We start from the raw sequence: 26,378 nt of genomic DNA, 5'->3' as shown, positions 1-26,378 counted from the left end.
CCAGAAAAGGCTGAGAGTAATGGTCTATATGGTGTTTGCTGCCGAACAACTCCAGGAAAAATGCCAGGAGCAGAACAGAGGTCTGTAGGCAACATCTGTAGATCTGACCAAGGCCTTTGATACTGTCAGTCATGAGGGCTTAGGGAAAATTATGTCCAACTTTGGTGGCCCATAGAAGGTCACCAATCTTGTATGTCAATTTCACTTCAGCATGCTTACCTGTGTTCTGGATAATGGGTGATGCTCTTCTACTTTCCCAGTAACCAATGGAGTAAAACAAAGCTGTGTGCTTGCTCCCATTCTTGTAGCATGATGTTTCCAGCCATGCTGTCAAATGCCTTCACTGAGGACAAACATGACATTCAGGTCAGCTACCACACTGAAGGTAAATTCTTCAACTTGAAAAGGCTACAAGCCAAGACTAAAGTGCAGGGAGCATTGGCACACTTTTTCTTTCTTTTTCTTTCTTTTTTCTTTTTTTGCAGATGATTGTGCACTCAATGCAGCCTCTGAAATTGAGATGTAACAAAGTATGGATTGATTCCCTGTTGCTTGTGCTAACAATTAATGCCAAGAAAACACAGGTGCTCCATGAGCCAGCACCACACCATCCATATGTGGAACCATTGGTTAGAACAAATGGAGACGTTCTGAATACTGTAGATAAGTTCACTTACCTTGGCAGGATACTTTTCAGGGATGTACATGTTGATAATGAAGTTGACACTGACGTTGCTGGAGTTAGATCAGTGTTCAGGAGGCTCTGAAGGAAAGTGTGGGAGAGAAGAGATACCTACTGAACTGAAGGTCTACAGAGCCATTGTGCTGATCTCATTCTTGCATGCCTATGAAACTTGGGGCAGTATACCAGCACCATGCCAGGAAACTGAATCTCTTCCATCTGAATTGTCTTAGGAAGATTCTGAACATGGCCTGAACAGGCAGTAGATCTGTGAGGGGCTGGCTCAGACCTACATGGGATCTGCCCCACAGATTTGGTGTCCAGAAGGCAGAGGTCTCAGGTCCAAGAGAAGGCAGCGGTGACCTCAGCTGTGAGGGAGGAAGGCAGGGAGACAATCCCCAGGGACTCCTGATGGAAAATGATATCCACATCCAAAGAAAGAACTATGGAGTTTGAATGCTGATTGAAGCATACTATTTGCTGTTTTTTTTCTTCTGTTTTGTTTTCTGTTTCTTGTGGTTCCTCCTATTGGTTCTAATTCTTCCTTACAATATCACCAGTGTGAAGATATGTTTAATAGGAATGTATACATATAGCCTATGTCAGATTGCATGCTGTCTTGGGGAGGGAGACTGGGAAGGGAGGGAGGGAGGGAGAAAAATTTTAAATTCAGAAGCTTATGGAAGTGATTGTTGATAAATCAAAATTTCAAAAAAAGGAGTTAGAAGTGAAATTTAAAAAAAAGAAGAAAATTAACTCCTCAAATGTTGGAGAAGATATGGGAAAATTGGGACACTAACACATTGTTAGTGGAGTTGTGAACCAATCCAACCTTTCTGGAGAGCAATTTGGAGCTATGCCCAAAAGGCAATTAAACTGTGCATTCCCTTTGGTCTAACAATAGCACTCCTAGGTCTGTATCCCCAAAGAGGTCATAAAAAAGAGAAAAGGATTCACATGTGCAAAAATATTTCTAGCAGCTCTTTTTGTGGTGACCAAGAATTGGAAATTGGGGAAATGGCTGAAGAAGCTGTGGTATATGATTGTGATGGAATACTATTGTTCCATAAAAGAATGATGAGCAGGCAGGCTTCAGAAAAACCTGGAAAGACTTGTATGGACTGATTCTGAGTGAAGTGAGCAGAACCAGGAGAACACCGTACACAGTAACATAACATTGTGAGATGGCCAACTATGGTAGACTTAGCTCTTCTGAGCAATGCAATGATCTAAAACAATTCCAAAAGACTCTTGCCAAAAATGCTATCCACATCCACAAAAAATGCAGATTGAAGCATGCAGTTTTCTCTTTTTGTTATTGTTGTTTTTCCTTTCTCATGGTTTTTCCCTTTTGTTCTGATTCTCCTTTCACAACATGACTAAGGTAGAAATGTGTCTAACATGATTGTACGTGTACAGACTACATCAGATCTTGCTGCCTTGGGGAGGAGGAAGAAGAAAAAAAATTTGGAACTCAAAATCTTACACAAGTGAATGTTGGAAACTATCTTACCATGTAATTGGAAAAAATAAAATATTATTAAGTTTAAAACAAGAAGCAGTCTAATTCCAAGACTGGCTGTCTGGGAACCACAAAGAGATATATGAGTTCTGTAGTTGATTTGCACTGCAGTAACAAATATGTAAAGAAGAATTTGCACCCCAAATTTTAAAACTACGCACCATTAAAAAAAACCCTAAAGTTGAAAAAAGAAAGAAAAATAACCCCTCTTTTGATTTAGATGTTGTGAAATTATGAATTAATCTGTGAGAGAGGGTGGTTACAATGTGTAAACACTGGTAAGTATTTAATTGGGCATCTTTGACTTTAACATAAATAAGAATAAAAACTTAACTCTTTGAGAAAAGTACAAAGGACCTTGTAAATTCTCCTTCTCTATAAAGTTTTGGGGAACTTACCAAGTAAGGGCCTTGGGACCTTGTCTTTGGGCAAGGTCATCCAATCTTATCAGTCCTGAAGAAGAAGCTCCTGAAAAAAGGGTGTCCCAATTCTGAAGGGACAGTGTGGCTTACTGAGTAACTGAGATCTCTCACAGCTGAAGTGAGGGTGGGGGTGGGGGGAGAGACCCAGTAGCAAGGCATGTAAGTAGAAGCCAGACACAGACAATGGCCTGGCTCAGCCCTACCTGGGACCTGCACCCACAGAGCTGGCTTCCAGGAGGCTGAGATCTCAGCTGCAGGGGAAGGAGGCTTTACACGTTTGGTTACAAGTTGTGGTTGTGGTTATTGTTACTATAGAGGCAATGTACCTCATGGACTGTCTGACCAGAGATTAGGAAAATGATAGAATCTCACTGCAATAATATGTATCCAAGTGACACCTTCAAGCCCCCTTAGTCTCAGCAGACCCCAGCCCTGATTCCCAATGGGCCTCCCTCCTTCCTTGAGTACAGCTGATGTTGTCAGATCTTGGGGTGCAGAAAAGAAGAGAATGCCTCCAATCCTCTGCAACTGGGGACTGGACTCCATCAGTTAATTCAACAAGCATTTATCAACCAATCAACAAACATTTATTAAGCACTTACTATGTGTCAGCCAGTAGGCTAAGTGCTAAGGATACAAAGATTAAGTAGGAGCTCACATTCCAGTGGTTTAAGTCAACAAGTCAACAAGCATTTATTAAGCACCTACTGTAGCAGGAAATACTTACTCTGGAGCTCTCAGGAATGGAAAAAACCAAAAGAAAACAGGAGACAACTTGCAAACCACTAAATACACACACATACACATGCATGCCAACACACATATTTCCATCTCTATTTCTGAGATAACAGCTTTTAGAAAGAAGCTTGTTGCATCCTCTGGCTGAGGTGAGAGCTGAAATAGGGGCTGCTCCCAGAGCTTTTAGTAAGCTTTACATTCCACAGAGTTCAGACAGAGGAATAAGGGAACCAGCAGAGGGGCCAGCTGGGAGGCAGTTTCCAAATACAGCACTTACAGGGCCCTGAAAGGGCAGATCTCAGAAAGTTCCTGGACTCCCCCTCTAGACCCCTCCCTTCCCTGAAGGTGTCTGGGGTCAGGGGGACCTGCATGTCCTGACTGAGCCACAGATCTGGTGTCAAAGCATCAAACAGATCCAGGCTCTAAGCCACACAAGAGGAGGTTCAAACTACACAATCCCATTTTCCAGGGGTTCTAAATATGCTTCAAGGAGAAAATGTCCACAAAGGCTTCTGCCACCCTGAAAGCCTCCTCCTAGAGGCAGGCCGGCTCCCAGGCTTTCCCCAGATCCAGAGGCTGTGTTTTCCACCAATGCCCCAGAAATGAGGCAAGGCCAAAGTGGGGAATTTGCAGTGTCAGAAAGAGCTTGGAGCCAAAGCCTCCCCACCGAGATCTTTCCAAGGCTCTTCTCCCCTGAGATCTGTCTGATGGGCCAAAGCCAAAGGCTGGTTCAACCCTCTCCCACATCCATTAAACCCATGGGGAATTCCATCACCTCTAAGTTATCTGAGAAGACCCATGTCTGTGCCCCAGCTGAGGCCTTCTCCTCTTCCCTCCTTTCCAGGTTTTCTTGGTGCATTTTGTCTATACCAGAGGGAGACCAACCCTCTCTCTCCCTCCAGGCTGGATCCTCTCTTGTGACAAAGGAAACAACTGAGGCAAGGAGTCCAGCCCCTGGCACACTGGTTTGTGTGGATGACCTTCTACCCGGGAAGGCCCCTTTCCTCCAGATCACCACGTCCTGTCGGCCTCAGTTTCCTCCTCTGTAAAGTGGGCGTTTCCTGGGCTGGTTTTGAGGAGCAAATGACCCACTACATGGAATGCCTTTGTAGACCTTCAAAGCAGCTCCTCAAGGGGGCTCTCAGCGTTGCTTGTGTTGGACATTCAGGCCCTTTTTACGCCCCCTCGGGGACCCTGGACGTGAACCCCCTAAGCTTTAAGCGGTGGGTCCCTGGGGTGTCAGGACCAAAGGCCATGGTGAACATAAGCGCCTAACCCTCTCTTTGGTGAGGGGCGCGGTCGGCTACTGAGCCAAGGCCAGTCAGAGCTCTGGGCCAGCCCCGCCCCCGGGCCCCGCCCTCTCCCCGCCCTCTCCCCGCCCATTCTATCCTCCCCCGCCCTGCCCTACTCGCCCCCTGGTCCCGCCCCATCGCCTTGGCCCCGCCCTCACGTTCAGAGGTGAAGATCCGGCCCCGCCTTGGGCGCAGCGAACTAGAGTCAGTAGCGGACCTCACGTGGGCCTCGCCCCGCCCATCGACCCCGAACACCGGCCAGAGACGCAGTCCGGACTACATTTCCCAGAAGGGTGGTGGTCGTAACCGGAAGCGGCCTTCCCTGGGAACTCCCGGAGAGGTCCGCCCCGCGGCCTTGTCCCAGGCCTTGGAGAAGCTCGCCGGAACCTCTTCCGGTCTGGGTCTGCTTCCGCATGCGCAGTTTCAGCCGGGGTCGGGCTGGCCCGGCAGATGGGAGTTGTTAGACGAGTTGTGGGGGCGGGGCGAGAGGGTGGGCAGGTGTCTGTTGTGGGTGTGAGCTGGTGGGTCCGAGGGAACGTGGGAGGGGGGAGGAGCCGGGGCGGAGCCTGGCTGGGCGGGGCTCCCTCTTCCTGCCCCACGTGGAACAAAGCTCAACCCGCGCTCTGTGCTTGCAGGTCCCAGGTAGGTCGGCCCCAGCAGCCGTGCCTTGTGGCGGCTACCCTGCCTTCCGGGCTCCCCCCCACCCCTCTGCTCCCCCTCGTTTTCTTCCTCCGCCCTGGTGCTGAGCGGCCCCCGCTGCCCGTCCCCGAACGCCACCAGACTGCCGGGCTCTTCCCCCTCTGCGGGATCACCATCGGGGCTCACTTTGCCCTGGGGACCCAGGAGTCCTGCTTCCAGCCCCCCGCAGGCTCTAGGGGTTCCGGGTCCCTGACCCCGCCCGCCTTTAGGGGTTGAGTTGTTCTCCCTTCCGACCCCCCCATAACGATCCAGAGTTCTGCCTGCCCTGAGGACCCCGCTTTGGATGCAGGACCTCCAGCTCCTGCCTGGCCTCTTCTCTGGCCCCCAGCTCCTGCCTGGCCCCTTCTATGGCCCCCCAGCTCCTGCCTGGCCCCTTCTCTGGTCCCCCAGCTCCTGCCTGGCTCCTTGTCTTGCCCCCCAGCTCCTTCCTAGCCCCTTATCTGGATCCCCAGCTCCTGGGCTGCTTCACTGTCAGATCCCAGGCACTGGCTCCCTGTGCCCGGTCTCCCCTGGGGGATTCCAAGCCTAAGCTGTACCAGAGGGTCCCAAGAGTCTCCCCTAATCTGTTATGCAGAAACTGGATTGGTGGGTTGTTTCACCACATAAGCCTGGACACCCGGCAACAGGGGACCTTGTTCAATTCACTTTCACCCCATTCCCATCCCACTGCTCTGGGGCCCCTTTAAAACACTGCTTTCCTCCCTGAGTGGTGTGAACTCTCCTTGAGGGGGAGAGCCACCCTCCTATCAGACTGAATAAACCTCGCTTTGGTTTACAAGCTTATGGTGCAGTTACCTGGTTATTCTACTCACCTCCCACCGTCCTGAGTCACAATTCTTCACTTTATCACATTTGTTAATAGTGTTATGCCATCGTTTTACGGATTGTAATTGATTTTCTAACTCAGTTCTAACAGAAGCTTTTCCAAACCTCTTCCCTTCTCAGTCCTCCCTCATCCATGGGGGTGGAGCCATGGACTCTGACTCCCACATCTCCTCACTCCTGTCTTGGCTTCTGCTGCTTTGTGGCTCCTCTACCTGACTTCTCCCCACTTCCTGAGGATGCCCAGTGTATGGCATCTTCTCTGCCCCCTCCCTGCCTTTTTAGCTTCCTTTTGAGTGCTGGCTTTTCCCATCAAATAGTAAGCTCCTTGAGGGCAAGGACTGTCCTTCCATTTTTGTCTTTGAATCCCCAGCCCTTAGGACAATATCTGGCTCATGGTAGTACCTGATAAATACTTATTGACCATTGACTGTTATAGACCACCCAAACGCTTAGGGGTGGCTAGGTGGCACCACAGTGCACTTAGGGATACGTGTATGCATATGTGTGTATATGTATATATATATGTATTTTAGACCCCTCCGCAAATAATTTTTCAGTCCAACACCTGAGAAAAGCCTAAAACCTGGATTGGCCAATCAGGAGAGACATTTTGGCCCACTCTGGGCTTAATCTGCCATAATGCTTTGCATGCTGTGCTCTCTGAGTGATCTAAGAATGCCCCTTCCTGTGTCAGCCACTACAGGACCAGCTGGAGCTGACCAGCACGCTTCCTGTCTGTGATCCCTAAGGTCAGGATGCCTGGGACCAGACAATGTCTGGAAGAATGAGACTTTTCTTGTCTTGGTATCCTATGAACATATTTAGGGAAAAACAGGTATCTTGGGACTGTAATTCCAATGGACACTTTGTTTCTTCTCTTATATTTACAACCTGTTCAATTAAGAAATTTCCTTTCTCGTGCTACATGTTAAAAACATATAGTGTCTGTGTATATATACATATATATGTATTTTGTGACTCAGACATTCTGAGTTGGAATTGCTCTAAGAGTATAAATTGTCTATTTCAAATTGTTTGATTCAGTCAGAGTTAAAGCTCTGGCTCCATGTCCATGTTACTAATTTAAGGGAATAAACAATCAGTTTACTTATCACCTAGCTTGTTGTCTCTTTAACCAACTTCCAGGTTGACAATATATAATATAAACATATATAAATGTATGTGTGTGTGTGTGTGTGTGTGTATATATACATATACATACACTAAATTGTTTTAGGAAGTTTAGGGGTCTTCAATTTAGGTCTCTTAGGCCTGGATAAATTTAACCATAAAATAAAATAAAGAATTGAAGTAAAGAATAAAGTTGTAGTAAAGTTAGATGATAGACTCCTGGAGAAATTTGAATGTGAGTAGAATGGAGAATACCTATTGCTCAGCTGTGCATGGCACCTTCACAGAAATTGACCATGTATTAGGGCATAGAAACCTCACAGGAAATGCAGAAAAATAGATCTACAAAAAGAGACTACCTGCTATTAGTCACAATGCAAATGTTGAGGAATGTTAAGGGGTCCCTTGAACTTGTTTGTCTTTTTTTGCAGTTGCCATGTCACAAGTGACCCCTGTCTGTTTGTACCTGTTAGCCCTCATGTACTGGTGATTCTTGAGATGCTAAAATGCAAGGCCTCTTTTGCTGAAGAAGGTTTATCCACATTTGGTTTTTATCTCATTACAAAAATTATCAATAAAAGGTGGTTTCATCTTGAATCCCTTGCTGATCTGCAGTGAGAAGAGCCTCAATGTGTTACTACCTTGACATGTTTCAGAAACTTCTTTTTAATTCTCTTAGTCCTGAGTTTTGCCTGCTTCATCTGGCTGAAACTTTAAGGAGAATTTACAAGGTCCTTTGGACTTTGCTAAAAGAGTAAATTATTATCATTATTATTTATTTTATTATTTTTGAATAATTTGACTTTTAATTTATGGAGTAAAACAAGCTTTTCTACTGCAGATAACACAAGTTGCTATTCCTTTACAATATGCAACAAAATTACCTTGTAAATTTCTTTTTTTTTTACTTTCTTTTTCTTCCTTCAACCCCCAGCCTTGGAAATGAATGCTGCTAGACACACACACACACACACACACACACACACACACACACACACACACACACACACATAGGTATATATGAATGTGTATAAAATTATTCTATATATGATTCTATTTCTCTGGATGCAGATAGTGCCTTTCTTCATATGTCCTTTGTAGTTAATTTGGATGTTTAGAATAATCAAAATAACTTATTCTCTTAAAGTTATTCTTTTTTTTGTTTTTGTTTTTGTTTTTGCTAGGCAATGGGATTAAGTGACTTGCCCAGGGTCACACAGCTAGTAACTGTTATGTGTCTGAGGTCAAATTTGAACTCAGGTCCTCCTGAATCCAGGGCTGGTGCTCTATCCGCTGCGCCACCTAGCTGCCCCTCTTACAGTTATTCTTAAGACAACATTGCTGGTACTGTATATGAGGTTCTCTTGCTTTCATTCCACTATTTTGTGCATGTCTTTCCATGGTTTTCTAAAATCATTGAGCTCATCATTTCTTATAGCACAGTATTACTCTATCACAATCATATACCACAATTTGTTCAGCTATTCCCCAGTTGACGGGGATCCCCACAATTTCCAGTTCTTTGCTACTGCAAGGAGAGCTGCTATAGGTATTTTAGGAGATATAGGTTCTTTTCCATTTTACCTAATCATCTTGGGAAACAGACCTAATAGTGGTATTGCTGGGTCAAACGATACTGGCAGTTTAATAACTCTTTGGCCGTAATTCCAAATCTTTCTCCAAAATGGTTGGATCAGCTCACAGATCCACCAACAATGAATTACATTCCTAATTTTTCCACATCGGGACCCCACTTTGAATAGGGGCCTGTCCTGGACCCCCAGCTCCTGTGCTGCTTCCCTGTCAGATCCCAGGCACTGGCTCCCTGTGTCAGCTCTCCCCTTCCAAGCCTACGCTCTACCAGAGGGTCCCAGGAATCCTCCCCAGCTCCTAGTTAGACCTGAGCACACAGCCATCCTGCTTTCCCAGGCTCAGTGTCCACCTGGAGCCCTCCTGTCTCTCCAGTGTCCCTGACCTCTGCCAGGAGCTGGGTTAGAATGTCTCCCAGCCCCTACCTGTACTCTCTTCCCCCAGGCCTCCTGCTTGCCTGCCCCCTCTTCCTTCAGAGCCTTTAGGGCCCCTTCCAAGTGGCTGAATCTCAGACTGGATTTCTCTCCCGGTCTCTGGCTGGCCCTGGTCATTCCTGGTGGCTCCATCCCAGAGCCCTCCCCATCCCCAACCCTCCCTCCTAGGTCAAGCAGTCAGTCTGGTGTCTAGATAATATGTGTGTGTGCGTGTTGGGATTGAGGGGAGGCAGGAAGGGCAGAGGACCAAACGTAGGGAGAGCTCTGATTCAGGAGCCATTGACACTCTGCCTGGTTTCATCCCATCTGGGATACCAAGCCCCTTCTGCCTCCTGGGTCTCTGAAAGAGAATGGGGGAGGGGAAGGGGACAGAAGAGAAGGAATAGGAGAGGGTGGGATCATCTCATTTCTAAGCCTGACCCTTCCTGTGGGCTGCATTCTCAGTCCCTCACCCCTGTAAATCCCTGCAGGCCAGCCTCCTACCCTGGGATCCTTCTCCCTCCCCAGCTCAGTGGGCAGAGGATCAAGGCCTGACTTAGCAGGGAGCCTGGAGCCAGAGGGAATGGCCCCTCGGAACCACAGACCCTCAGCCCAGGTGAGTGCACTCTACCCTCAGACTTGACCCATAGCAGCCAAGGAGGCCATTTCCAGAAACAAAGAGGATTGTCTAGGAGGCTGGCCATCCCTACCTATGGATTGTTTCTTTGTAAAAATATGCAGGAAATTCAAAACAGTAGTACTACCTGTTGTGAGACATGGCCTAAAGTGCAGTTTCCTCAGGTCTAAGCCCTGAGTTGAGTTTCACCTTTCTCAAAAATCCATGTCAGCACAGGCCACTCCCGCTTCCTGGGGAACCCATACAGCTAGTTCCCAAATATGGGTATGTTTGCTTCTATGGGCATTAGTTGCCGGATTTTGATGGTATGCATTGAGTACCCAGCCAATGGAGGAAAGAGGTGAGAGTGGGAGGGGGTATGGGTTAGGGCTATAAAACTTTGCTTCTCACAGCCAGCTGCCAACTCCCTGGCTGCCCCTACTTGAGCAGCCGCAAGGGCTGTGCCCTTTCTCCTGAGAAAGAATAAAGACCTTTTCTGATCTCTGATTCAGACTCCACACTCTTGATTTCAGTGGTCACTGTCCCAAACACTGTCAACCATTTCCCAAAGGTTTGGTCCAAAGAAACAAACAGAATCAGTTTCCCCCTTAACTGAAGGTTTATCCCAAGAACAAACAGGATCAGGCTGCTTATCTGTTCTCATTAAGCCAGACAATTCTGTGTGATGGAGTCAGAAAATCATTCTGAACTCTGAGTAAACAAGCTGAAGGAGACCCTTGATACAGTAGTACTTCTCTTGTTAGAGAGGATGTAGGGAAAGGGCTGAGTTGGGGGAACTTTTCAAAGGCCTGGGAGTTTTCTTTTCACCTCAGTGTTGTTTTGGTTTACATTTCTCTTATTAGTTAGTGGTTTGGAGCATATTTTATTTGTAATTTTTTTTAAAAAATTTAAATAAATACAAAATAAGGAAAGAAAAAAATCATTGATATGTGCACAGCTGAATATGAGAGAGGATTCAAAATATACAGCAATAAATTTCCATTTCAATAAAGCCTATATGGTAAACACTACTCATTGTGTTCAGAGCTTTCTATCTTTTTTTTGCTTCCTTGTAAGTTTTCTTTTGTTCTCTGCTGTGCCCCTTTTTTTGTTTTGTTTTGTTTTAATTTTATTAATGTATTTTGATTTATCAACAATCACTTCCATATGCTTTTGAGTTTAAAATTTTTCTCCCCCTTCCTCCCGTCCACCCTCCCCAAGACGGCGTACAATCTTATATAGGCTATACATTTACATACCTATTAAATATATTTTCACATTAGTGAAGTTGTAAGTAAAAATTAAAACCAATTGGAGGAACCATCAGAAAGAGGAAACAAAACTCAACAGAAGAGAAAAAAAATGATAGTGATTCAACTTCCATAGTTCTTTCTTTGGATGTGGACAGCATTTTCCACCAGGAGGCCTCTGGAGATGTCTTAGATCCTTGCAATGCTGAGAAAGGTTAAGTTTATCAATATTAGTCATTGCACAACGTGGCTGTTATTACCTACAAAGTTCTCTTGGTTCTACTCACTTAACTCAGCATCAGACCATACAAGTCTTTCCAGGTTTTTCTGAATTCAACCTGTTCATCATTTCTTATAGCGCAATAGTATTCCAATACATTCATATACCACTACTTGCTCAAGCATTCTCCAGTTAAATGGGCATCCTCTCAATTTCCAATTCTTTGCCACCACAAAAAGACCTGCTATGAATATTTTTGTATATGTGAGTCCTTTTCCCATTTGTATGATCTCTTTTGGATATAGCCTTAGAAGTGCTATTTCTGCTGTGTACTTTTGACATTGTTCTTTTTTTCCTCCTTCTTCCCCGCCTATCCCCATCCCCCAGCCTTTGCCTCAGTCTAAAATTAAGTGTGTGTGTGTGTGTGTGTGTGTGTGTGTGTTTGGATATATAAATTTCCTCCCAACTACTGCATTGGCTGCATCCCATAAATGTTAGGTTGTCTCCTTGTTGTCATTCTCTTTAATTAAATTATTAATTATTTCTATAATTTGGTCTTGGATGCATTTATTCTTTAGGGTTAGATGAATAAGTTTCCAATTAATTTTATCTCTGTTTTCACTGCCTTTTATTAAATATACTTTATATTGTGTTGTGATCTGAATAGGATGTATTTTATATTTGTACTTCTCTACATTTGATTGTCATGTTTTTATGCTCTAATCCATGGGCAATTTTTGTGTGAATTCCATTACTACTGAGAAAAATGTATATTCCTTTCTATTCTCATTTAGTGTTCTCCAAAGTCTAGCAATCTAACTTTTCTAAATTTTATTTACCACCTTAACTTCTTTCTTGTTTATTTTTTTTAGATTTATCTGGTTCTTCTAGGGGAAGGTTGAGGTTCCCCACTAGTACAGTTTTATTAACTATTTCCTCCTGTAATTCGTTTAAGTTTTCTTTTCAAAACTTAGATGCTATACCGTTTGGTGAATATATGTTTAGTATTGATATCATTTAATTGTGGCACCTTTTAGCCACAAATGGAAGAGATTCAGTTTCTTGGTTTATCTAGCTAAAACTTTTTGTTTTTTCTTCTCAGGAAATAAACTAAATCTTCTCTTTTCTTTCCTCTCTTATCAATAATCACACATAAATCCTCCCAACCATTACAGAGTACTGTACTTCACAGCTTCTCAAAAACTCTTCACAAATTTTTTTAATATTATATTGCTTCTAGATTTCTATACCTCATTATGTTATGCCCTTCTTAAGCCAAATCTGATGAGAGTAAGGTTCAAACAATGCTCACTCCCCTCCCTTCTTTTCCTCTGCTGTAATAGGATTTTGTGTCTTTTCCTGTAATGTAATTTACCCTTGTCTGCCTCCTCCTTTCTCAGTACATTTTCTAAGATCAGATTAATCCACTTATTTGGATCCATTTAACCACTTGATTAGATTTCTTTTTTATTATTACATGAAAGTCAACTAATATCCACCCTCTTTATGTATAGTCCTTTAACATGGTGTAATAACAATACAGTTCTCAAGAGTTTCAAGTGTCATATTCCCTTGTAGGGATGTAGACAGCCCACCCTTATTAACAACGTATTGTATCTTTCTGTCCCATTTACCTTTTTATGTCTTTCTTGAATCCTGTGCTTGAAGATCACATTTTTTGTTAAGCTCTGGTCTTGTTATCAGGAAGGTTCAGAAGTCTCCTATTTCGTTGAATGTCCATCTTCTCCCTTAAAAAATGATGCTCATTTTTGCTGGGTAGTTGATCCTTGGCTGCAATCCAAGCTCCTCGGCCTGCAGTCTTTTAATGTAGAACCTGCAAGGTCCTGTGTAATCCTGACTGTGGTTCTATGGTATTTAAATTGTTTCTTTCTGGCTGCTTGCAGCACCTTCTCTTTCATCTGGTAATTTTGGAATTTTGCTGTTATATTACTTGGCGTTGTCAATTTTGGATCTCTTTCAGGTGGTGAGCAGTGTATTCTTTCTATGGTTATTTTACCTTCTGGTTCTAGGACTTCTGGGCAGTTTTCCTTTATGATTTCCTGAAAGATACTGCCCAGGCTTTTTTTTCATCATGATTTTCAGGTAGTCCAATAATTTTTAAATTGTCTCTCCTCAATCGATTTTCCAGGTCAGTTGTTTTACTGATGAGGTATTTTACATTTTCATCTATTTTTTCATTTTTTTGTTTCTGTTTGACTGATTCTTGCTCTCTCATAGAGATGTTAGTTTCCATTTCTCCAATTCTAGTTTTTAACAGATTCTTTTCTTCTGTTAGTTTTTGTACTTCCTTCTTCCATTGGCCAATTGTGTTTTTTAGGGACTTGTTTTCTTCAGTGTACTTTTTTTCCAATTGGCCAACTGTATTTTTGAAGGACTCTTCTACCTTTCTCATTTAACTTTTAAAATTCTTCTTGAACTCTTCTAAGAAGGGCTTCAGATCAGTTCATATTCCCTTTTGATGTTGCAGATGTGGGTTTGTTGACAATGTTGTCCTCTTCCGAATTTCTGTCTTGATCTTCACTCTTCTCATTATATGAATCTATGTTATGTTTCTTTTTACTCAGGGTGTTTCTTTATTCCCTGGCCTTTAAAGAGATTGAGCTCTCCTGCTGGGGAACAGAGGGCACTAACCCAAGCTTCTTATGTTGGGAGCCTAGGTCTTGGTCACTGACTTTGTGATCTGGGGCCTCTTACATTGGCAATTGGAGTCTGTAGGGTTCTGGCAGCTTACCTCGTGTTGGGCTGGAATCAGTAAGGCTGGAACTTTTAGGCAATTCTAGGTTGCCTGTTTTTCCTTTCCTTTAGCTTTCTTCAGCTCCTTTTAGCTGGGTGCTGCAGGGTATTTATCTACCTGGGGCCCCCTGCAGTGTCATCTTCCTTTTTCTACTAATGCACTGGGAGATTCCTTTGAGGTATAGTGCCCAGGCACCTGGTGGTTTTCTGAGCTGGTTTCCACCAGTTCTCTCCACACCCCCCCCCAGGCACTCGGAGGTCCAGGTGTTGGTGTTTGCCTGCTCTACCACCTGGGCTTCAGTATCTCTTCCTGGTTGACAGTTGGAGGTTCTGAGAGCTTACCTGGTGTTGGGCTGGAATCAGCAAGGCTCGGACTTTAGGAAGACTTTAAGTTGCTTTCTTCAGCTCTTTTCAGATGAATGCTGCAGGGTACTTATCTGCCTGTGGCTGTTTTTTAGTCCTGCTTCCCTTATTTTTGCTCAGGCATTGGGAGACCTGTTTGCTGGGCTGCTGCATTGCTGCTCCCTGTCTTTCTTTCAGAGTTGTTAGGGGACAGCAACTACCTTTTCACTCTGCCATCTTGGCTCCCGGAAGCAGAGGGCTGATACTATAAGCCACTTGGAGAGCAGGGAATAGTTTACCTATCATATCTATGGAGAACAGAAGAATTCATGACCAAACAGGAGATAGAGAACATTATGAAAACCAAAATGGATAAGTTTGATTACATTAAATTGAAAAGTTTTTGCACAAACAAAGCCAATGCAACTAAGATTAGAAGGAAGGTAGAAAATTGGGAAGGAATTTTTACAACCAGTCTCTCTGATAAAGGCCTCATTTCTAACATATATAGAGAATTAAGATAAATCTATAAGAATACAAGCCATTCCCCAACTGATAAATGGTCAAAGGATATGAACAGACAGTTCTCAAATGAAGAAACTAAAGCCATCTATAGTCATATGAAAAAATGCTCTGAATCATTATTGATTAGAGAAATGCAAATCAAAACAACTCTGAGGTACCAGATAACACCTATCAGATTGGCCATCATGACAAAACAAGAAAATGATAAATGTTGGAGAAGATGTGGGAAAATTGGAACACTAATACATTGTTGGTGGAGTTCTGAAATGATCCAACCATTCTGGAGAACAATTTGGAACTATGCCCAAAGGGCTACAAAAATGTGCATACCCTTTGATCCAGCAACAGCGTTTCTGTGAGGTAGGAGGTTCTGTGGAAGAGATAGACAGAAGATGATCTGAAATTTCTGCCTTCTGTCTACCTCTTCCATAGAATCTCCTACCTCACAGATAAAACATACACTTTCTCCCAGATTCCTCAGGGAGACACATTACATTCTAAGACTTTTCTCAACTGTATTCCAACTGACTTTCATCAAGGGTACCATCTTTGGGTATCCCCCCTGCCTGTGCCTCAGTTTCCTCCTCTCACTTGATGAGGGTTAGACTACAGGAATCCTGGAGTCTCTTTCAGCTCTAAATCTTGTGACTTTTGATGGTTTAGGAACTGGTGACATTCCAGGATGTGGCTGTGGACTTCACCCAGGAGGAGTGGGGCCTCTTGGACCATCCTCAGAAGGAGTTGTACAAGGAGGTCATGCTGGAGAATGCCCAGAACCTGGTCTCCCTGGGTAAGAACACTTTCCCTGGCCACTCTGAGTCTGCAATACAAGGGAATGTCTTCATTCCTGAGTGGGCTGGGTTTGGAGCATTTAATAATTACTAAAATGGAAAAGTGCCAGTCTCGTGTATCCAAGAGACAGGGTCCCCTGCTGCCTGGTTTTCCTATAAAAGGGCAGTACACTGTGTGAAGAGAACCTGGAGGTTTTCTGGTTGCTCCTGAAGCTGTCTCTTGCCAATTCTAGGTAGCTTGAGGTCAAAGATCAGATCAGTGTTGAAGCATCTCAGATGTGGAAGTAATTCCACATTATGTAGTCCAGCCTCTCCCTGGACAGGAATTTTGTCTGCCAAGTCTCTGGAAACTGCTCAGGCAGCTTTTCCTTGTGACCCCTTCCTCTTTGTGATGGCCCTACTGTATGGAACGTTCTTCTTAAGAAGCCTCCATTTATAGCTCATATCTCCTACGTGTGCCTGCTATGGCAGGTTTGCCCTGAATTTTCCTTTACAATGCCCCAATTCCAATAGAGATGGTGGGAAAGACAGGAAGGGAATAAGCCTTTCTATTCACCTGCTGTTAACCAGCTGTTGTGCTAAGTGCTTTTTTTACAATATTATATCATTAGGTGATATTATTATCTCCATTTGACATTTCAGTTGACTGAAGCAAACAGAGGTTAAGTGACTTTTCCAGAGACACACACATAGTAAGTGCCTGAGGCTGGATTTAGAACCTGGCATCCCTGACTCTAGGCCCAGGGCTCTCTCCACTGCACTCCCAGCTGCCTCTACTTTCCAGATAATTATTACTGTACAGTGAGTTTATCCTTCTGTGAAGAAGGTGCACCAGGACCAAATTTTTTGATTCCGTATTGGCTCCACGATCTTCTCCCCCACCTCTCCCCAAAGCTCCCAAAATTAAATGCTGTGGACACTTGGTTAAGGAGTCCTGGGAACCATCCTTTGCTCCTTGTTTGCAAGCCCCTGTCAATGCCGGGAATAACAGACTGGCCAAGAATCAGAATTTGGACTAAGGTTCATTGAATTCCCCAGCAGGAGAATCTCAGCAGAAGAGGCAAACACTCCCTGAATGAATAGTAACAAGGTGTTTATAGGTTTCAGGGAGTATCGGGCAGGGTAGGGGACAGGGCCAAAGCTGGTTCCTCAAGGCTGATTGGACAGATCCTATTTTGGGTTACTTGCATTACAGGCATTGATGGGAGAATAAGCCAAATATGTGTGAATGTGATGGATTTTCAAAATGCAGTAGCTTGGCATGCACACCCTTTTTCCTAAGGGAACTAAATTACTAGTTTTTCTCTACCCTCATCCATGATTCCGCATGCCCAGGGGTGCCAGTTCCCAGAGAAGATTTGATCTCTTATTTTGAGGAAAAGGAAGCACCATGGCTTCTGGAGCATGAAGGCCTAAGGAGCTGTTATCCAGGTGAGTGAGATGAAAGCAGGTTGGATGAGAACTGTGATTACAAGAGGCTTCTGGGTGTGGTGGTGAAGCAAGTGCTAGATCTGGGGACAGGAAAACCTGACCTGGAATTATTTTTTAGTCACTTTTTAGCAGTGGGATCCTGGACAAGTCAAGGAACCTCTGAGCCTCAGTTTCCCCATGGATAAAATTGGGGAGTTGGACCAGTTTCAGCTTTCTTCCAGTGATAAATCTGTGATGCTATAAAAACTCATTGTTTAGAATTTGGAGACAGGGGCTCTTTTGAAAATGGAAAAAGGGGTTAGACTTTCCAATTTGAGTTCTTTCTTAGACTTTCTTCAAGTCAATGAACATTTATTAAGTGCCAGCTATGTACCAGACCCTTTGCTAAGAATCCAAGATATAAAGAGATGCAAGGAACATCCCCTGCTCTCCTGGAGCTCAGAAACTGGGGAGGGGGGGCAGGTTGGGGCAGATGACATACCAACAACTATGTACAATTCTTCTATGGAGAGGAGTTCATTGAGTAGGGTCACTGGAAAGGCTTATTGTGGAAGGTGGGCTCTAGCTGGGGCTTCAGGGAAGCCAGGGTGAGCATTCTAGGCACAGGATGGTGAGGACAGTCTGTAGAGTCAGGGGATGGATTGGCCTGTTCACAGAAGAGAAGGGAGGCCCATAGGAGAGGAGTATAGCATATTTGGTGGGGATATAAGGTGAAAGAGGATTGGAAGAGTGGGAGAGGGTTAGGTAAAGCAGGGTTAGGTGATTAATAGCCCTAGAGGGATTTTATATTTGATCCTTTTCCTAGGGAGATATAGCAGGGTGTTGAGAACATGGTGACATGGTCAGTCAAAACGTTAGGAAGATGCTTTGAGAAGTGGGTGGAAGAATGCCTGGAGTGGGGGAGACTTAAGGCAGCTGGGCCAAGCGGTGGGTTCTTGCAGTACCTCAGGTGTGAGGTGATTGGAGCCTTGATCAAGACAGTGGAAGTGTTTGGAGAGAAGGGGGTGAGTGGAAGAGATGTTACCTAGGTGGAATCACAGGACTTTGCAGCAGATTAAATATGGGGATCCGGAGTGTGACTATGAGAGTCAGTGAGGGGTGCATGACACCTCATTTGTGAGTCAGTACTATTGAGAGGATGCCTTGGAAAGCGTTAGGGAAGTAGGAAGAGGGGAGGTTTGAGGAAAAAAGAATGAGTTTAGTTTGGATAAAGTAGGAGAACCAGGAGAGCAGTGTCACTAAAACTCAGAGAGAGAGAGAGGAAACGGTGATTGACTGTATCAAAGGCTGCAGAGAAGTCAGAAAAGGATGAGGATGAAGAAATGACCAGTTGATTTTGAGAGTTTTGTTAATTTTGGAGAGGAGTTTCCATTGAAGATGGAGCTGCAACTGGGAGCTAGACTGCAGAGTATTTCAGAGAAAACAAAAGGAAGGGGTTGGACACAGCAGTTGTAAATGGGCCTGTCCAGCTGTTTAGTCATGACATGGAAGAAAGATATTAGAAAATATCTCTTGGATTGAATGGATCAAGTGACTGTATTTTGAGGATTAGAGAGAAAAGGTAATATTTCTGGAAATAGGGAAGGTGACATTAGTGTTGGAGAGGGTGAAAAGTAGTGAAAACACAATGCTGGAGAGGCGGTATACCTGGAAGATGGTGTGATGGAATGGGATGATTGACACATGGAAAGGAGTTTCTTTTAGGAGGCAGAAGGAAGATGCTTTTATCTGATACTGGTGTCATAAAGGGAAAAAACGCACTCGATTTACAGAAGATGAAGATAAGACAGCTTTTGTTAAATATCCAATTTTTTTCAATGAAATATAAGGCAAAAATCCCCGTTGAGGAGGTGAGTGGTAGGTGGAGAGAGTGGGAGCAAGAATTACAGGAGGCTTTGGAAGAATAAAAAGAATTGGAAAAGTTGCTGTGAATGAAACCAGGGAAGTCAGTCACATCATTGTCCAGTCATTTCAATTGTTTCTGAGTCTTCATGACCGAGTTTGAGCTTTTCTTAGTAAAGATACTGGAGTGGTTTGCCATTTCCTTTTCAGGGTAGTTTTGCACCTGAGTTAGGTGAGGCCAGCAGGCCTGAGTGACTTGCCCAGGGTCACATAGCTAGTAAGTATCTGTTGCTGGATTTGAACTGGACTCTTCCTGACCAGTACTCTATCTACTGCACCATGTAGCTGTCCCAAGGGAGTCAGTTAGGAAGATGTCAAAGAATGGCCTTGCCACAGTGAGGGCCACACTGAGATTATGTAACCTGAATGTGAAGTGTACCCAGGAAGCCTGGGTCTAAGTATCTAAGTAGTCACAAAGTAGAATTAGCCCAAGGCTATGCTTTGCATAAACCATCAACCTGTGTCCCTCCCCTGGTCTCTGAGGCTGAATCTTTGGCCAATTCTTGGTGAATCATTGAGTTGACAGTCACTCTCAGTTTAGGGTAGTGGCAAGTGGAAACTCCCAGGAGTCTAGGAAGAAGTCTGTGTGATTTTCACTGTAGGTCTGCTCAGTTTGCAACATGGTTAGAACTAGACAAAACGGCCACTCAGTATAGCAGATAAAGTACAGAAAAGAGGCAGAAACAGGCCTGAAACCAGAACCTGCATTTGCCAACTAAGAGAGAGACCAGAATACAGTGCTTGAGATAGAGCCTGGGGCCTGGTGTCAGCCCTGGGCCGAGTCATCAGTCAGTAAGCATGGATGAAGCACCTGCACTTTTCTACACAGCTTGTTAAGCTGTAGGAAAGGGAAAAGCCAGTCCCTGTTGTCAAGGAGCTGCAAACATGGCCTGCAAACATGGAAGTGTTTGAGAAGAAGCAACAGATGAGGAGCCTCACTCTTAGCTGGTTCTGGTAAATGAGAGTGTTTGGGAATGGAGATACATGTAGTTCAATGGGATATGAGGCACTCAAGGAGTGTGGCTAGTAACAGTTTAAGGAGGAGACTCAAATTGAGGAGGAAAGAGTCAAAGTCAAAACAAGAATGAGAAAAATTTCAGGCACACCTCAGAGACATTGTAGGTTCTTTCTAAAGCTGCAGTGAATACTGCAACCAATTACGTCACATGAATTTTTTCATTTCTCAGTATATATAAAGGTCAAGTTATATTTCCTATATACTGTTGTCTATTATGTGTGCAATACTGTTTTCTAAAATGTATGTACTGGGGGCAGCTAGGTGGCACAGTGGATAGAGGACCGGACCTGAAGTGAGGAGGACCTGAGTTTAAATCTGGCCTCAGACCAAACACTTGACACTTTCGAGCTGTGTGTCCCTAGGCAAATCACTTAACTCCAATTGCCATATAATAATAATAATAATGATGATAATGATAATAGTAATGATAATAAAAATGTATGTACTGAAACTTAAAAATGCTTCATTGCAAATAAAAGCTATCTGTCATCTGAGCCTTCAGTGAATCATAATCTTGTTACTGATGGTGGCTCTAGACCGGTGTTGATGGCTGCTGACTCATCAAGGTGGGGGTTGCTCAAAGTTGGCAGTGACTGTGGGAATTTCTTAAAACTAGGCTACAGTGAAGTTTGCCACATTGATTGACTCTTCTTTTCTTCTTGAACTTATAGCCCCATTGTAGGGTTATTAATTGGCCTAATTTGTATACTGTTATGTCTCAGGAAATAGGAAGACCTAAAGAGAGGGAGAGAACAAGTCAACATACAATAATAAAATAACATTTCTTAAAAAAAAAAAGAAAACAAAGGAAAGTGCAATAGAGAATGGCCACCTTGTACCATGGACAGAGCATGCCCATTTGCAGGTTTGGAGTACTAGCCTCAGCTGCACAGATGTTGGGCAGGTCACCCAGCCATTCTGAGCTCATGGCCTGAGGTGTAAATGAGAATGTGGGGCCTGCCAGTGTCATAGGGTTTTGTGAGGATCCAGTGTGATTCTGTGTGAAGCTCTGTGTGAATGAAGCATCCCTCTGATGTGAACTAATACAATTTTCAAATGACTGATTCTGTCCATTGAACTTTGCAGACTTTTCTCTTAGACCGTGGAGGTAGGATGTAGATCCTGCTTTCTCAGTCACTTTCTGGCAGTGGAGGGAAGGGAATATAACTATATATGTGTGTACATGTGTCTTTATGTATGTTTTACTGTTTCTTACAGAAGGAGAGATTAGATCTGAAATGAAAGAGACTACTGCAAAGCTAAGCATTTCTGTGAAAGAAACTGATGAAGAAAGTTTCATGAGGGTTGGTCCTTGTGACTTCACTGGGAGACAAATCTGTGCTGCATTTCACAGAATCCACAGAGGAGAAAAACCTTATGATTGTCTTCATGATGGGAAGGTGTTGAGTCAACAGTCATCCCTTATTTACCATCAAAAAATTAATCCTGGCATGAAACTACATGAGTGTCATGAATGTGGTAAAACTTTTAGTGAATGCTCATCCTTCATTACACATGGGAGAAATTACATTGGCAGGAAACCATATGAATGTAATCAGTGTGGAAAGGCTTTCACACAGAGCTCCAGCCTTATTAAACATCAAAGGCTCCACACTGGAGAGAAACCTTATGAATGTAATCAGTGTGGAAAGGCTTTCACACAGAAGTCCAGCCTTATTAAACATCAAAGACTCCATACTGGAGAGAAACGTTATGAATGTAATCAGTGTGGAAAGGCTTTCACACAGAACTCCAACCTTATTGTACATCAGAGAATTCCACACTGGAGAGAAACCTTATGAATGTAATCAGTGTGGAAAGGCTTTCACAGAGTCCAGCCTTAGTATACATCAAAGAATCCACACTGGAGAGAAACCTTATGAATGTAATCAGTGTGGAAAGGCTTTTACACAGAAATCCAAACTTACTCAGCATCAAAGACTCCTCACTGGAGAGAAACCTTGTGAATGTAATCAGTGTGGAAAGACTTTCAGGTGTAAAAGTGATCTTATTCTACATCACAGAAACCACACTGGAGAGAATCCTTATGAATGTAATCAATGTGGAAAGGCTTTCACACGAAGCTCCAACCTTATTAACCATCAAAGACTGCACACTGGAGAGAAACCTTATGAATGTTATCAGTGTGGAAAGGCTTTCACACAGAACTCCTACCTTGTTATACATCAGAGAATCCATACTGGAGAGAAACCTTACAAATGTAATCAGTGTGGAAAGGCTTTCACACAGAGCTTCAAACTTACTCAACATCAGAGACTCCACACTGGAGAGAAACCTTATGAGTGTAATCAGTGTGGAAAGGCTTTCACACAGAAATCCAAACTTACTCAACATCAGAGACTCCACACTGGAGAGAAACCTTATGAATGTATTCAGTGTGGAAAGGCTTTCAGGTGTAAAAGTAAACTTAGTCTACATCAGAGAAACCACACTGGAGAGAAACCTTATGAATGTAATCAGTGTGGAAAGGCTTTCAGGTGTAAAAGTGACCTTAGTCTTCATGAGAGAATCCACACTGGAGAGAAACCATATGAATGTAGTCAGTGTGGAAAGGCTTTCAGGTGTAAAAGTAAACTTAGTCTACATCAGAGAAAGCACACTGGAGAGAAACCTTATGAATGTATTCAGTGTGGAAAGGCTTTCACAGAGAGCTCCAGCCTTATTAAACATCAAAGAGTTCACACTGGAGAGAAACCTCATGAATGTAATCAGTGTGGAATGGCTTTCAGGTGTAAAAGTAAACTTAGTCTACATCAGAGAAAGCACACTGGAGAGAAACCTTATGAATGTAATCAGTGTGGAAAGGCTTTCAGGTATAAAAGTAACCTTAGTCTTCATCAGAGAATCCACACTGGAGAGAAACCTTATCAATGCAATCAGTGTGGAAAGGCTTTCACACAGAGCTCCAGCCTTATTAAACATCAGAGAATCCACACTGGAGAGAAACCTTATGAATGTGGTCAGTGTGGTAAGTCTTTCAGGTGTAAAAGTGATCTTAGTCTACATCAGAGAAAGCACACTGGAGAGAAACCTTATGAATATAAGTAGTGCGGAAAGGCTTTCATATATAAAAGTGATCTTCGTCTACATTAGAGAATCCTCACTGGAGAGAAACTATATGAATGTAAGTAGTGTGGAAAGGCTTTCAGATATAAAAGTGATCTTCGTCTACATCAGAGAATCCTCACTGGAGAGAAACTATATGAATGTAAGTAGTGTGGAAAGGCTTTCAGATATAAAAGTGATCTTCGTCTACATCAGAGAATCCTCACTGGAGAGAAACTATATGAATGTGATCAATGTGGAAAAGCTTTCAGACTAAACTGGGAAATGCTGTACATGAGAAAATCCACACTGGAAAGAAACTTTATAAATGTAATCAGTGTGGAAAGGCTTTCACACTGAGGTCCAGCCTTAGTATACATCAAAGAATCCACACTGGAGAGAAACCTTATGAATGTAATCACTGTGGAAAGGCTTTCACACAGAGCTCCAAACTTACTCAACATCAGTTTCCACACTGGAGAGAAACCTTATGAATGTAATCAATGTGGAAAGACTTTCAGGTGTAAAAGTGATCTTAGCCTACATCAGAGAATCCACACTGCAGAGAAACCTTATGAAGGTAATCAGTGTGGAAAGGCTTTCAGGTTTAAAAGTCATCTTTGTCTACATCACAGAAGCTGCACTGGAGAGAAACCATATGAATGTGACCAATGTGGAAAAACTTTCTGACTAAACTGGGAACTTGCTCTACATGAAAAAATTCACACTGGAGAGAAACCTTATGAAGGTAATCAGTGTGGAAAGTCTTTTACACAGAGCTCCAACTTTATTAAACATCAAAGACTCCACAGGGGAGGGAAACCTTGTGAATGTAATCAATGTGGAAAGGCTTTCAGGTGTAAAAGTGATCTTAGTCTACATCAGAGAATCCACACTGTATACAAACCTCATGAATATAATCAATGTAGAAAGTCTTTCAAATGCAGGACCAATCTTTCTCTCCATCAGAGCTGCATGTTTATATCCTCTATATCAGAATTATATCAGCTTATATCAGAATTACCCTATTGTACTGTCTGAATGCAGTCATTCTATAGGGTCAAACAGGTAAATGGGTAAAATGGTTTTTATATTGTGAACCATGAACCCCAAATTGAAACATCTTGTTCTAAAAAAGAGACAAAATTGGGGTATGCTTGTCCTGCAGTTAATTTCTCTCAAGCTAGTTTGACATGCATTGCGTGGGAGTTAAGTCCAAACTGGCTTGGTTTAGGATTTTGGGGTGTAGCCTTATATACTATTTCAACTTCCTATCAACCTGTCATCCTTCCAGACCACTCCTAGTGTCCTTCTATCTAGGTAGGAGTATTTGTCTCCACTGGAGCCTGAAAAGTATAAAATCAGTTCAGATTTGGGTAGAGTTTGATCAAGACAAGACAATCTCATTATCAGTGAGGGCCTTCTGAAGAACTTTGAAGCAGAAGGCTTGCAGGGGGGGAGCTCGATGAGTCTCCAAGATACAGATTACCAAGAAAAATCATTTTCCACAATATCTAAGATAATCAACTGAATTGATGTTATTTGACTGGCAACTTTGTTTCATGTATTGACATTGTAACAGTGTTTATGTTGTTATTACGCTTCAAATTTTTCTCAATTGTGGATTCGGGGAAAACCAATGTATAAGTCATGCTCTTAATTTGAAAAAATGATTTCTAAAGGGGTATGCAATTGTACCCTTAGAAAAGGAGTGTGAACCAGGCAGGGGCTTCCCCAAACCATTTTGAATTCTCCTCACCTGAGAAATGTCTAAATCCTGGCTTGGCCAAATGGGAGAAAGACATTTTGTCCCCCTCTGAGCTTCACCTATCATAATGCCTTGCGTGCTCTGGCATAACAGACACGGCTTTGCTTTGTTCTCTGAGTGAACCCAACATGCCCCTTCTTGTGTGTGTCAGCAACTACAAGGCTCAGATGAAGCTGACCAGGAGCATTCTTCTGTTTATAAATGCCAAGGACAAAGCACCTTGACCTGGACACTATCTTGAGTGATGGGACTTTTGTTGTTCTGTTCTGTTCTGTTCTGTTCTGTTCTGTTCTGTTCTGTTTGTTCTGTTCTGTTCTGTTCTGTTATGTCATGTCATGTTGTGTTATGTTACGAGGCAGAGCAATTACAACTTTTTCCAGCATAGGGGCAAGTAGGACAAGAGAATGGAAAGAGGGGATATCAGGGATATCTGATACAGAAAAGCAAGGAGAATAAGAAAGGGGAGGGGGTGCTTTGTGAAAGCACACAGGTAAGTCCGGAGAGGGGCTTCACTGCATCATTTTCTTGGATCACTCTTCTGGCTCGCCACATCCTGCATCTTCTGTCCTATCTCTCAGCCTGCAAAGTTCTTGCTCCATCTGCCTCAAGCACTCCTTTCTACCTCATTGTTATATTGTGTCATGTTGTGTTGTGTTATGTTAGTGACGATACCTTGGAACTCATTTCAATCAACATTTTGACATTTATCTTATTGTACGTACAATCTATCTGATTAAGAAATTCCTTTCTCACATTATGGCCAAACACATATACAGACTATAATTATGGTTGACACAGGCATCCTGAGTTGGGACTGCTCTAAGTGTGTAAAGGGTCTCCTTCAGCTTGCTTACCTCAGTGTTCAGAATTATTTTTTGACTCCCATGCGTGGAGAACTCTTTGGTGTAATAACAATAAATGAATAAGCGCGTGATAGCACAGTACAGCCTAATTCTGTTTGTTCCTGCTCAAACCTGTTGTAAAGGGAACCCCACTCTCTGTCGTCTTGAATAGACCTTTGGTAAGGTGTGTTAACCATTACTGAGCCTGTTCTAAGAAAGACAAACAGAGTTAGGCTGCATGTGCATGTTTATTTCTCTTAAGAGGAGGGTGGGTGTACATGGGTCCATACAGGGGAGCTCACTAGAAAATGAACTCAGAGACAGACTAAATGGAGGAGACTTCATGTCCTCAGAGCAATCCCCCTCCCCTCCTGACTGAGGATGCCAATGTTCTTCCTTAGCCAAAATTATAGTGTCCATAAAACAAACAGAGTGGCCCCATTGGGTCTGGCTTTCTGCCACCTGTAAACAGGGAATCATGAAACAGGAGATATCAAGAAAGAGCCTCTAATGAGGGAGAGACATAAAATTATCAGATA

At 43.3% G+C, this 26,378-nt stretch overlaps 1 pseudogene across 1 annotated transcript; it reads left to right on the top strand.

Moving 5' to 3' along the window:
• Positions 1-5,185: 5,185 nt before the first annotated feature.
• Positions 5,186-25,938, top strand: LOC110197790 (uncharacterized; annotated as a pseudogene). Its single transcript, XR_013482820.1, has 5 exons — positions 5,186-5,298; positions 9,806-9,930; positions 15,685-15,811; positions 17,148-17,243; positions 21,382-25,938. The product of XR_013482820.1 is annotated as an uncharacterized LOC110197790 (transcript).
• Positions 25,939-26,378: the final 440 nt, after the last annotated feature.

This window comes from Phascolarctos cinereus, unplaced genomic scaffold (genome assembly GCF_003287225.1).
Source record: "Phascolarctos cinereus isolate Bilbo 61053 unplaced genomic scaffold, phaCin_HiC Scaffold_726;HRSCAF=1367, whole genome shotgun sequence".
In the NCBI taxonomy this organism is placed as follows: Eukaryota; Metazoa; Chordata; class Mammalia; order Diprotodontia; family Phascolarctidae; genus Phascolarctos; species Phascolarctos cinereus.
Note: the sequence above shows the minus strand (reverse complement) of the source record. Positions and strands in the feature narration are given on the sequence as shown.